A 12227-nucleotide genomic window follows, 5' to 3' on the forward strand; every position below is an offset into this window, starting at 1 on the left:
AGTCGATTATATCGACCCCAGTGCGTAACTGGTACTTAATTTATCGACCCCGAAAGGATTATAATAATGATGATGATGATGATAAAAATAATAATAATAATGATAATAATAACGATGATAATAACAATAATAATAATAGTAGTAGTAGTAGTAGTAATAATAATAAGAATAAGAATAAGAATAAGAAGAATATCAATAATAATAATAATAATTAGTAGTAGTAGTAATAGTAGTAGTAGTGGTAGTGGTAGTAGCAGCAGCAGCAGCAGCAGCAGCAGCAGTAGTAGTAGTAGTAGTAGTAGTAGTAGTAGTAGTAGTAGTAGTAGTAGTAATAAGAATAAGAATAAGAAGAAGAATAATAGTAATAATAATAATAATAATAATAATGGTTTCAAATTTTGCCACTAGGGCAGCCATTTTTGGAGAGGGGACTAGTCTATTATATCGACCCGAATGGATGAACGGTAAAGTCGACCTCGGCAAAATTTGAACTGAAAAGGCGTAGGAGTGGCTGTGGTGGGTAAGTAGCTTGCTTACCAACCACATGGTTCCGGTCCAGTCCCACTACGTGTCTTGGGCAAGTGTCTTCTGCTATAGCCCCGGCCGACCAATTGCCTGAGTGGATTTGGCAGACGGAAACTGAAAGAAGCCTGTCGTATATATGTATATATATGTATGTGTGTGTATATGTTTGTGTCTGTGTTTGTCCCCCTAGCATTGCTTGACAACCGATGCTGGTGTGTTTACGTCCCCGTCACTTAGCGGTTCGGCAAAACAGACCGATAGAATAAGTACTGGGCTTACAAAGAATAGGTGCTGGGGTCGATTTGCTCAACTAAAGGTGGTGCTCCAGCATGGCCACAGTCAAATGACTGAAACAAGTAAAAGAGTATGAAATATCGTTAACTATTTTGCCCTTATGTGCTACAGATCCTGCCGGTCCGCCGCATTAATGATAATAATCATTCTTACTATTATTTTTATTCTTGGCAAAAGCCCATGAAAAGTTTTTGAGGGGCGTGGGGAAGAGAACTAGTAGATTACATCGACCCCAGTGCGTAACTGGTACTTAATTCATTGACTCGGAAAGGATGAAAGGCAAAGTCGACCTCGGCGGAATTTGAACTCAGAACGTAACGACAGACGAAATACTGCTAAGCATTTCGCCCGGCATGCTAATGTTTCTTATTTCTTTACTGCCCACAAGGGGCTACATGCAGAGGGGACAAACAAAGACAGACAAACGGATTAAGTCGATTATATCGATCCCAGTGCGTAATTTGGTACTTAATTTATCGACCGCGAAAGGATGAAAGGCAAAGTCGACCTAGGCGGAGTTTGAACTCAGAACGTAAAGACGGACGAAATACCTATTTCTTTATTACCCACAAGGGGCTAAATACAGAGGAGACAAACAAGGACAGACATAGGTATTAAGTCAATTGCATCGACCCCAGTGCATAACGCTGGTCTCATAAATGTTAAAGGTATAAATTATAAATTATGATTTCTACAGTCATCTTATAGGCTGAGTTTAACCCAAGGCGCCGGTGAGAGCCACTGACGGGCATTGACGTAAGTGATCTAGTGATCTGGTGATCTAGTTTAGCGTGGGAAGTCGCTGATAAAAACATCAACACTTTAATAATTGGAGTGAATCATTAATCCAATAACCATGAAATACCTCAGAGCAACAAAAGACAATAACGCTCATGCTGTGTGAATGGCGACAACCGTAGAATGCTGAGGCACTGAGGCAGTCAGCGTTGTGTCTCTATTCCCGTCAAATCCAGCTGATTATGGTTGACAGTAGACAGGAATTTTCGTCGCCAGCCACAGATTGCTCTGTCAGTTAACTCTTCGTTATTATCATCATTGTTCGACCGTGGTCGAGACAATGGAATTTACCATGCTACGCCAGACTTCACGGTCCATCATGGCATTACGGAGGTCCTGTTGCTGGATGCCTGTATCCCTGGAGATTACATCAGGGTAGGAGAGTGTGCGCCCTCTGGTATTGCGAGTAGATGGCTTCCAGAGGAGAAGAGTAGAAATTACTTCTTTTTCAGCTCTACAACAATGTCCAGCAAACTGGACTCTCCTACCTTTCACAAGAGATGACACAGGTGGTAGTTTCCCATATATTTGCATTTTAGTTGGATGGCGCTTCCACGAGAGATTTTGAGCTCTCATAAGGACGCGAGTGTAGGTTCCATCCAACCGCCTCTCAAGCTTCTTTGATAACGTCCAGGTTTCTGAGCCATATAGTAGAATTGGTTCGACTGTGGCTTTGAAGATTTCAAGTTTGAAGTCTCTACTTAGATTTGATGACCAGATCTTATGCATGTCATTACAGGCTGACCAGGCCATACCCTTTCTAGTTAGAAAATCTTTTCCAGATGATGATATGTATGACCCAATATATTTGTAATCAGAAACCATATTTAAGGGCGCATTGTTGAGAGTATGGATGATGCAATCACTGTTGGACAGGCACTTGTTTATGTATTCAGTCTTGGCATCATTGAGGTAAAGACCTACACAATTTGAGGCTTGTTCGAGAGATTGTAAAAGAGACTGGGCATTGGAGAGAGAATCACTGATAAGAGTGATGTCGTCAGCAAACTCTTCGTAAATCCGAAGCAGAATGTGTAATTATTGCTGCTAAGATCTGTAAAAGACTAACATAGAAAATGCTATGAACAAAAATAAATTCCGTTGTTGAATGTTTGCGACTGTTGTTAGTTACTTCTTTAAGCAATCCAGTAAATACATTTTCATTCACCAACCGAACAGCAGCTGTAGTGGAGGCGCAATGGCCCAATGGTTAGGGCAGCGGACTCGCGGTCGGAGGATCGCGGTTTCGATTCCAAGACCGGGCGCTGTGTGTGTTTATTGAGCGAAAACACCTAGAGTTTCACGAGGCTCTGACAGGGGGTGGTGGCGACCCCTGTTGTACTCTTTCGCTCCAACTTTCTCTCACTCTTTCTTCCCGTTTCTTGTCCCCGAGTTCCTACGCAACCGCCGAGCCTGGATGCGCATTCATCCATCCATCGATGCTCTCGGTGTCGGGGGTTGACCTGCTTTCTCTTCTGCGGGTTTTACGAATAACAAAAGACCACGTTTCGGACTTCTCCCACTACAGACCATCCTGAAGCGCGATCTTGCGAGCTCTGGGACGAAGACTGCTTCGCTCAACAAATAAACAAACAAACAGCAGCAGTAGCTCCCCAACAACCTCACTCGCGACAGTTCTGTAGAATTTCCGCGAGCAACGAACAGGACAATTTAGGCGCCATTGCCATCAGTTAACGATATACAGAAAGCCTGGGGCTTGAACACATCGTGGCAAAACACTAACACAAGGTGCTTTGTCGATTTGTTAGTGGATATGCGAGATACATGATGTGAGACACATATCATTTTATATTTCGGGAGGGTCGTTATGTCAATAATAAACACACGCACTGATTCTATTTAACTTTTGTTTTTTATTGGTTAACTAGTGTTCTTTATCTGTTAAATTGTGTGTGTGCGCGCGCGCGTTTCTTTTTATCTTTCATCTTATACTTTTTCAGTCATTAGACTGTGGCCATGCTGGGGCACAGCCTCGGAATGTTTTAGTCAAACAAATCGACCCCAAGTACTATTTATTTTTATGACTGTGATGATGATGATGGTGGTGGTGATGATGATGATGGTGATGATGATAATGATGATGATGATGGTAATGATGATGATGATGATGATGATGGTGGTGGTGGTGGTGGTGGTGGTGATGATGATGATGGTGGTGATGATGAAGATGATGATGAGGATGATGATGGTGGTGGTGATGATGATGATGATGATGATGATGATGATGATGATGATGATGATGATGGTGGTGATGGTGATGATGATGATGATGATGATGATGATGGTGATGATGATGATGATGGTGGTGATGATGATCTTGTTTCAGTTTCCGTCTACCAAATCCACTCACAAGGCTTTGGTCGGCCCCAAAGTATAGTAGAATACACTTAACCAAGTTGCCACGCAGTGGGACTGAAACCGGAACCATGGGGTTGGTGAGCAAGCCACTTACTACACAGCAACACCTTGAATTCTTTTACACTTCGTTTATACTTTTTTACTAGTTTCAGTCATTTGACTGCGGCCATGTTGGAGCACCGCCTTTTTTTCAGTCAAACTAATCGACCCCAGGACTTATTCTTTGTAAGCCTACTACTTACTCTGTCAGTCACCTCGGCCAAAACGCTTAAGTTACAGGGACGTAAGCAGACCAGCATCGGTTGTTAAGCGATGGTGGTGGGACAAACACAGACACAAATTCATATATAAACTCATACATATATTACTCTTTACTCTTTTACTTGTTTCAGTCATTTGAATGCGGCCGTGCTGGAGCACCGCCTTTTTAATCAAGCAAATCGACCCCGGGGCTTATTCTTTGTAAGCCTAGTACTTATTCTATCAGTCTCTTTTTGCCAAGCCGCTAAGTTACGGGGACGTAAGCACACAAGCATCGGTTGTCAAGCAATGCTAAGGGGACAAACACACACACACATACATATATACGACAGGCTTCTTTCAGTTTCCGTCTACCAAACCACAAGGCTTTGGTCAGCCCGAGGCTATAGTAGAAGACACTTGCCCAAGATGCCACACAGTGGGATTGAACCCGGAACCATGTGGTTGGCTAGCAAGCTACTTACCACACAGGCACTCCTACGCCTACTGCTAGTTTTTTATCAAATTATTTTGTTATATTTGTCTATCTATCCATATGTAAACATTTAAAATATTTCACTAACTTTTTGTTATAACTTGGTAAAAGGGTACATTTTTTGCCAAAAATTGCCAAATTTGTTCCCACGGTCTTCTTTATTCACAATCAGGATCGTAAACTTTCTCTTGAAAATATTTCAAACTAGTCAAAGTCGAGAGTTTGACAGAGACAGATTTGGGAAGAAATATACCGAATATATATAGACGTAGGAGTGGCTGTGTGGTAAGTAGCTTGCTAACCAACCACATGGTTCCGGGTTCTGTCCCACTGCGTGGTATCTTGGGCAAGTGTCTTCTACTATAGCCTCAGGCCGACCAATGCCTTGTGAGTGGATTTGGCAGACGGAAACTGAAAGAAGCCCGTCGTATATATGTATATATATATATATATATATATATATATGTGTGTGTGTGTATATGTTTGTGTGTCTGTGTTTGTCCCCCTAGCATTGCTTGACAACCGATGCTGGTGTGTTTACGTCCCCGTCACTTAGCGGTTCGGCAAAAGAGACCGATAGAATAAGTGCTGGGCTTACAAAGAATAAGTCCCGGGGTCGATTTGCTCGACTAAAGGCGGTGCTCCAGCATGGCCGCAGTCAAATGACTGAAACAAGTAAAAGAGTAAAAGAGAGTGTTTCAAGGTATCATCTTTATATAAATCTGATTGCTCTAACTACCATAACAATAGTTTCATGCAAAAGGTTTACGCAATTACTCAAGCTGTCCACCCGTTTGTGGCAAGCCTGGGTGCAAACAAGATGGCGGCCGAGATTTTGCATTCAAAGGGACGGAAGAAAATAAAGTAAATAAAGGGACGTAATTATTCGGAGAATATAATGTTGGTTATCTCCCTTGCTAACCACAGATTTTTCCCTTTTTTTGATGTCTTTTATTTCGCTTTTGTATTTAGCTGCAAAATTCTTGTTGTCAGTTAATTGTATTGAAACAGATTTAGTTATATTTCGGAACGGTCATTGCGCCAATGATAAACACACACACACTGGTTAGTTTTTGTACTTCACTATCCACAAGTGAATTTATTGAAAGGTGGGTGAAAGTTGCGAAAATAGCTGCTGTTGTTGTTGCTAAGCAACAAGACGGGTTAGGGTGGTTAGGTGATGGTGTAGGGCTTAGGGGCGGGAGACCCCAGACCTTGGGTGGGGAAAAAAAACTTTGTTCGTCTTGTTGTAGTCGAGGGATCTTCGTTGACGCCCGACACCACTGGGAGGTGGGCCTCGAAGTCGCTAGAAATGGAGATCTCCAGGTCCAAATTCTTGGACGGCTGCGAAAATAGCAGGAGTGGATGGTACCGCTCTAAGTGTGGGGACCTTGTGAGTCGGAGAGAAGGGATTGGAGAGGAGCACTTTCTTTTGGTGTTCGGGAGGATCTGAGACGGAGGTAAGGTCCTCGATTATCACTAGGGGTCCACCTGTATCCGAAGGACTACATCACTCTCATTTTTTCCTTCTTTAATTTTGTTGTTGTACACTGTGTATACATCGTTTGTTTTGTATAGCATGTAAGCTTTCTATATATATATATATCTCTTTACTCTCTTTTACTTGTTTCAGTCATTTGACTGCGGCCATGCTGGAGCACCGCCTTTAGTCGAGCAGATCGACCCCGAGACTTATTCTTTTGTAAGCCCAGTACTTATTCTATCGGTCTCTTTTGCCGAACCGCTAAGGAACGGGAACGTAAACACACCAGCATCGGTTGTCAAGCAATGCTAGAACAAACACAGACACACACAAACACACACAATTACGTATATATACATATACACGATGGGCTTCTTTCAGTTTCTATCCACCAGATCCATTCGCAAGGCATTGGTCGGCCTGGGGCTATAGCAGAAGACACTTGTCCAAGATGCCACGCAGTGGGACTGAACTCGGAACCATGTGGTTGGTAAGCAAGCTACTTGCCACACAGCCACTCCTGTGCCTATATATATCTTTTTTTTTTGTCATTCCATTATATGTAAACTCCCAGTACTTCTGTCTATCTTTGTATCCTCCTCCTCATCTTTCACCCTAGTGACAAATAAAACAAACCATCACCATCACCATCATCATTGATTTGACTCAGAATCGTTCTTATTCCTGGCAGGATTTTATGTGGGTAACCCTTAAGGATGGATGCTACTGTAGCTTGTAGCCCCCAGGAAGACACCTCTTCCAGCTGGCTATTGACACACTTTCTGTGCCCTATCAGTACTTGCAAAGGGAAGCCATCCTTCCCGTCTTCAATCTGACGTGATACACACGGACTCGAGTTTCATGTCAGATAGAAGACAGGAAGGATGGCTTCTCTTTGCAAATACTGATAGGGCACAGAAAGTGTCTATAGCCAGCTGGAGGAGATGTCTTCCTGGGGCTACAAGCTACAGTAAGCATCCACCCTTAAGTGGCAAATATACTTCACAATACATATATATATATATAATAAAAACTTACTTGGAGAAATAAGAAAGTGATGCGAGGCGTTCAATCATATAATAACAATTTAAAAAATAAAACATATGCATACATACATACCTACATCTATATGTATATATACAAGCATATATATATATATAATATATATATATATATATATATATATATTATATATATATATATATATATATATATATTATATATATATATATATAATATATATATATATAATATATATATATATGAGTACAGGACACCACAAATAAACGTAGAACAGAACGAGAAACGAAAACATAAAATCAAACAAGGAAACGGACTTTTTTTAACAACGAAAAAACAGAGTACAGGACAAACAATACAAGGAATATTCCCCTTCGTCAGCTGTCCCTGGTTCAACTCAAAGCATGTTTCGAAGGTAATGTATGTATATTGGGTTGGTGCATAATTATTGCGGCTTTTTTTCAAATTTTATTCAACAAAAACATCTTTAAATGACGGTCTGACCGTCTGCCAAGCAAATGGGAAGCAGTAATTGAAGTAGATGGTGAATATGCTCCGGAATAATCTGCAGGTCGAAAATCTGAGCTTCAATTCCAATCTCTTTGAGTCGTTTAGGTTGCATTTTGGGTTGTTGTGTCAAGTGTACCATTTACTACAGCAATAACCGTTGGTTTGGTCTTCCAAACTCTCCTCAGTTCTCTAGCTAAATCCTAATATTTCTCAATTCTTTTAATTTCTTTACTGTCAACCCTGCCATCATAGGAAATTGCAAAAATCTAGGATCTTACACCGTTTATTTTGTCCCTTATAATAATGTTTGGTCTCCTTGCTTCAGTACTATGGTTAGCCTTTATGGCAAAGTCCCACGAGATCTTAAAATTTTCATTTTCTATCACAGCCACTAGTTCGTGTCCATACCACTTTACTGTTATTTTGAAGCCGTGGAGGCGCAATGGCCCAGTGGTTAGGGCAGCGGACTCGTGGTCATAGGATCGTGGTTTCGATTCCCAGACCGGGCGTTGTGTGTGTTTATTGAGCGAAAACACCTAATGCTCCACGAGGCTCCGGCAGGGGATGGTGGTGATCCCTGCTGTACTCTTTCACCACAACTTTCTCTCACTCTTACTTTCTGTTTCTGTTGTACCTGTATTTCAAAGGGTCGGCCTTGTCACTCTCTGTGTCACGCTGAATATCCCCGAGAACTACGTTAAGGGTACACGTGTCTGTGGAGTGCTCAGCCACTTGCTCGTTAATTTCACGAGCAGGCTGTTCCGTTGATTCGGATCAACTGGAACCCTCGTCGTCGTAACCGATGGAGTACTTCCATCATTTTGAAGCCATATACTTACCTAACACCCCAATGCACTCTTTTACCAACAGTCATGTCTGTGCTTATACTCTTTTTGTGCTAGTATGCTGCACTCATTCAAAATGTGATTAATACTCTCGTCTCCTTTCCTTCAGATTCTGCATTTGCTGTGTGACTGAGTTTTGTCAAACTTTGTTGTGATCAGATTTCTTCTAGTGGCTTCTTCCTGACCATCTAATAATTCATGATACTGTTTCTCGTTCCAAGTTCCCATCCATCAACCGAAACCAGTGGGTTTCACTTCCAACATTTTCAGTCGGTTGCTTGAATTGGCCATGCTGTTGCATTCCTTTGTATCTGTTTTCTCTGACGTTCTTCCTTTTCTCTTTGAATTGCCCTACCATTTTAGTCCCCTTTTTGGCTATCTCTGGCTGCCAAAGAGTATTCTTTCTTTATTCTCTACAAAATAATTTTGCAGTATCATTATTAGCATCATCATCATTATCACCTGTGAATTTAAAATAAAACAAGTCTCAGAACGCCGGTGTTTATTATTAGACTAGTAATTATTTTATTAACCTTGAGAGGGGGGGGCGTGGATAAAATGCAACACAAGTCTCTGGTGGGAATTGATCTTGGAGCTGAGACGTTACAGAAGGAACCAGCTGTGGTCAGTCACACACACATTTCTCCAATCTCTCCGATCCATTGACCCTAACAACAACAACAACATCAACAACAAGGATGGGTTTTTTCTAACGTAGGCACGAGGCCCGCAATTCTGGAGGTGGGGGTGGGGGGAAGGGATGCGGGAAAGGATAATACAGTCAATTATATAGACCCCTCTCCCCCCCCCCCAGTGTCAGAATAAGACGTACTTTCCCTTTGTGGACCCAAACCCCCTCCACCCCTGGAAGTATGAAAGACATGTTTCAATGTCGATGGATACGAACTTAAAACGTAGAAGTTTGTCACTAAAATTAAGGTCTGTTGTTGTGTGCCCCCCAAGGACTCATAACACCCAGGCTTGACCCGGTTTCTATGGTATATATGAGTTATTGAGATTACTACATTCCCACCCCTGGACAGGACGCTAGTCGGTCGCAGGGTCAACTTCTTAGTTATTGCTGGTACTTACGTTGAAGCTGAGCAAAACCGGAACGAGAAACGAAGCGTTTCGCTCAGAAAACACAACACACCGCCCAGTCCGTGAATTGAAACCACAATCTTATGATTACAATAATCTGCCTTGGACAGAACGCTGGTTCATCACAGGGTTCATTTCCCAGCTATTGCTGGGACTCATTTACAGCTGAGTGGACTGGAGCAACATGAAATTAAATGTCTCGCTCAAGAACGCAACACACTGCCCAGACCAAGAATTGAAACCACAATCTTATGACTACAGCTCAGTGGACTGGAGCATTAAAATAGTCCTTTGTGCATCATACTTAATGTATACATATTGCAAAGTAGGAAATTTACTGCAGTTTTCGTCTGGAGATAATTATCTTTTATGAATATGCTGTGTTTTAAAAACATGAAAATAAATCGTAGCAGACGAAAAATTGTTCAGCAGCAGAGAAGAGAACGGCTAATCCGGCAACCCAAGCCATGACCATTCCCGCAGAGAATTCCAAGGGAGTGAAGGGTTTCTGCCCAAGAACACATTGCACTGCCTGCTACAAGAATCGAAATCATGGTCCTATGATTACAACACTCTCCGCTCAACGGGACACCGGTCCCATCACAGGGTTCATCTTCTAGTTATTTCTGGATCTCGTTTACAGCCGAGTGGACTGCAGCAAATGTGAAACCGAGTGTTTTTCGCTCGAAGACACACCGCACCGCCAAGTCCAAGAATTGAAACCGCAATCGCATGATTACAATAGTCTCCGCTAAGCAGGACAATGGTCTGGTCACAGGATTAACGTCTCAGCTGTTACTGGACCTCGTTTACAGCCGAGTGGACTGCAGCAACATGAAATAGTGCTTTTGTTCAGAGACACAACATTCCGCCTAGCCCCAGAATTCAAACCACAATCTCACAATCCTGAATGCAACACCCCTGACCACCGGGCCACGCGCCATCACTTAGCACCCCAACCAAATACTGCAAAGGGTGTTCCGGCCCAATGGGTCACCAGTGGTGCCGACCCACCAATATAAAGATAATGGTGGTTATTCGCTGCATATTAGTGGAGGACCATAGGCATGGGAAGTGGTGGTCTTCATGCATCGCACTGCTTGTTTCATCTCAATTTAAATTCTGTCCGAGTCCTTAATGGTGAGCAAGAGGTAGAACTTTGTGAATGTGTCAGATAGAAGGTGTATATATGTATATACATATGTATATATATGTATATGTGTATGTATAATATATATATATATATATAAACATACATACTATACATACATATATATATATATATGTATATACATATGTATATATGTACATAAATATATATATATACATACTATATATACATACATATATATATATGTATGTATACACATATATATGTATATAAATATATAATGTATATAAATATATATATATATATATATATGTATATACATATATATGCATGTATATACATATATATATATATATGTATGTATATACAAGTATATAAACGAAAGAAGGGCCCTCAACACATTTATTGAGAGTTACGTGCATAGATCAAAAGGGGTTCAACTCAGACTCCTCCTTGGTACTCTGAGTTTCAAGTGTGTCGCTAGTCTTCGACTAGCCACATGCTTAAAACTCAGGGTACCAAGGAGTCTGGATCAGACTACTTCGATCTATATACATATATATATATGCATGTGTCTATGTGTGTATATGTATGTGTGTGTGTGTATATATATATAATATATATATATATATTATATATATATATAATATATATATATATATACTATATATATGTACGTATGGATACATTCAGGTAAGAGTGTGTACAGCCATTTGCTACAGTATTACACCTACAGCAGTGGCAATGGAGGTCACATTAGTAGTAGAAGTAGTAGTAGTAATAGTAGTAGTACTAGCATTCTAGATACTCCCATGTAGTTGTGATAGCATCTGTAAGTGTAGTGGTAGTTGTAGTAGTAGTAGTAGTATAAAAAGTAGTATAGAGTGAAAACCGTAGCATGGGCTGTAATTGTGTTACAATGTTGCAGTACGGCTAACGAACCTGTATTATCGTTGTTGTTGCTGTTAGAGTTATGGTGGTGGTGGTGGTGGTGGTAGTAGCGCAGTGGTGGCGGTAACAGAAGGTGGAATAACTAAGTTTCCTGCAGTGGTGGTGGTGGTAGTAGTAGTAGTAGTATTGGTGGTAGTGTTACCAGTAAACTTAATTACTAATTTTCATAGTGGCGGTGACGGTGGTGGTGGTGGTGGTTGTAGTAGTAGCAGCAGCAGCAGCAGCAGTAGTAGTAGTAGTAGTAGTAGTAGTAGTAGTACTCGTAAGTGTATTGACTTTGTAGCAACAACACCGGTGACACTTAGTTTGTAGGTGGAGCAAGTCTATATAGGACCACAGGCAATCCAACCACGACCATCTCTCTTTTTATCTTTTTCTGTTTTTGTATTTTTCTTTTAAAACAATCAAGCATGGCGTTACCCTCCCATCCCCCACCGACAACACGATCCAGCATGTCTGGGACTGATCTGAGGA

General features: G+C 41.3%; 1 long non-coding RNA gene across 1 annotated transcript; it reads left to right on the forward strand.

The window, feature by feature from the left end:
* The first annotated feature begins 5162 nt into the window (after nt 1-5162).
* On the forward strand, nt 5163-11588 carry LOC118768525. Its single transcript, XR_005004347.1, has 3 exons — nt 5163-5213; nt 7280-7281; nt 11501-11588. It is a non-coding gene; the product is annotated as an uncharacterized LOC118768525 (long non-coding RNA).
* Nucleotides 11589-12227: the final 639 nt, after the last annotated feature.

The sequence above is a fragment of the Octopus sinensis genome, linkage group LG30 (assembly GCF_006345805.1).
Source record: "Octopus sinensis linkage group LG30, ASM634580v1, whole genome shotgun sequence".
Classification (NCBI taxonomy): Eukaryota; Metazoa; Mollusca; class Cephalopoda; order Octopoda; family Octopodidae; genus Octopus; species Octopus sinensis.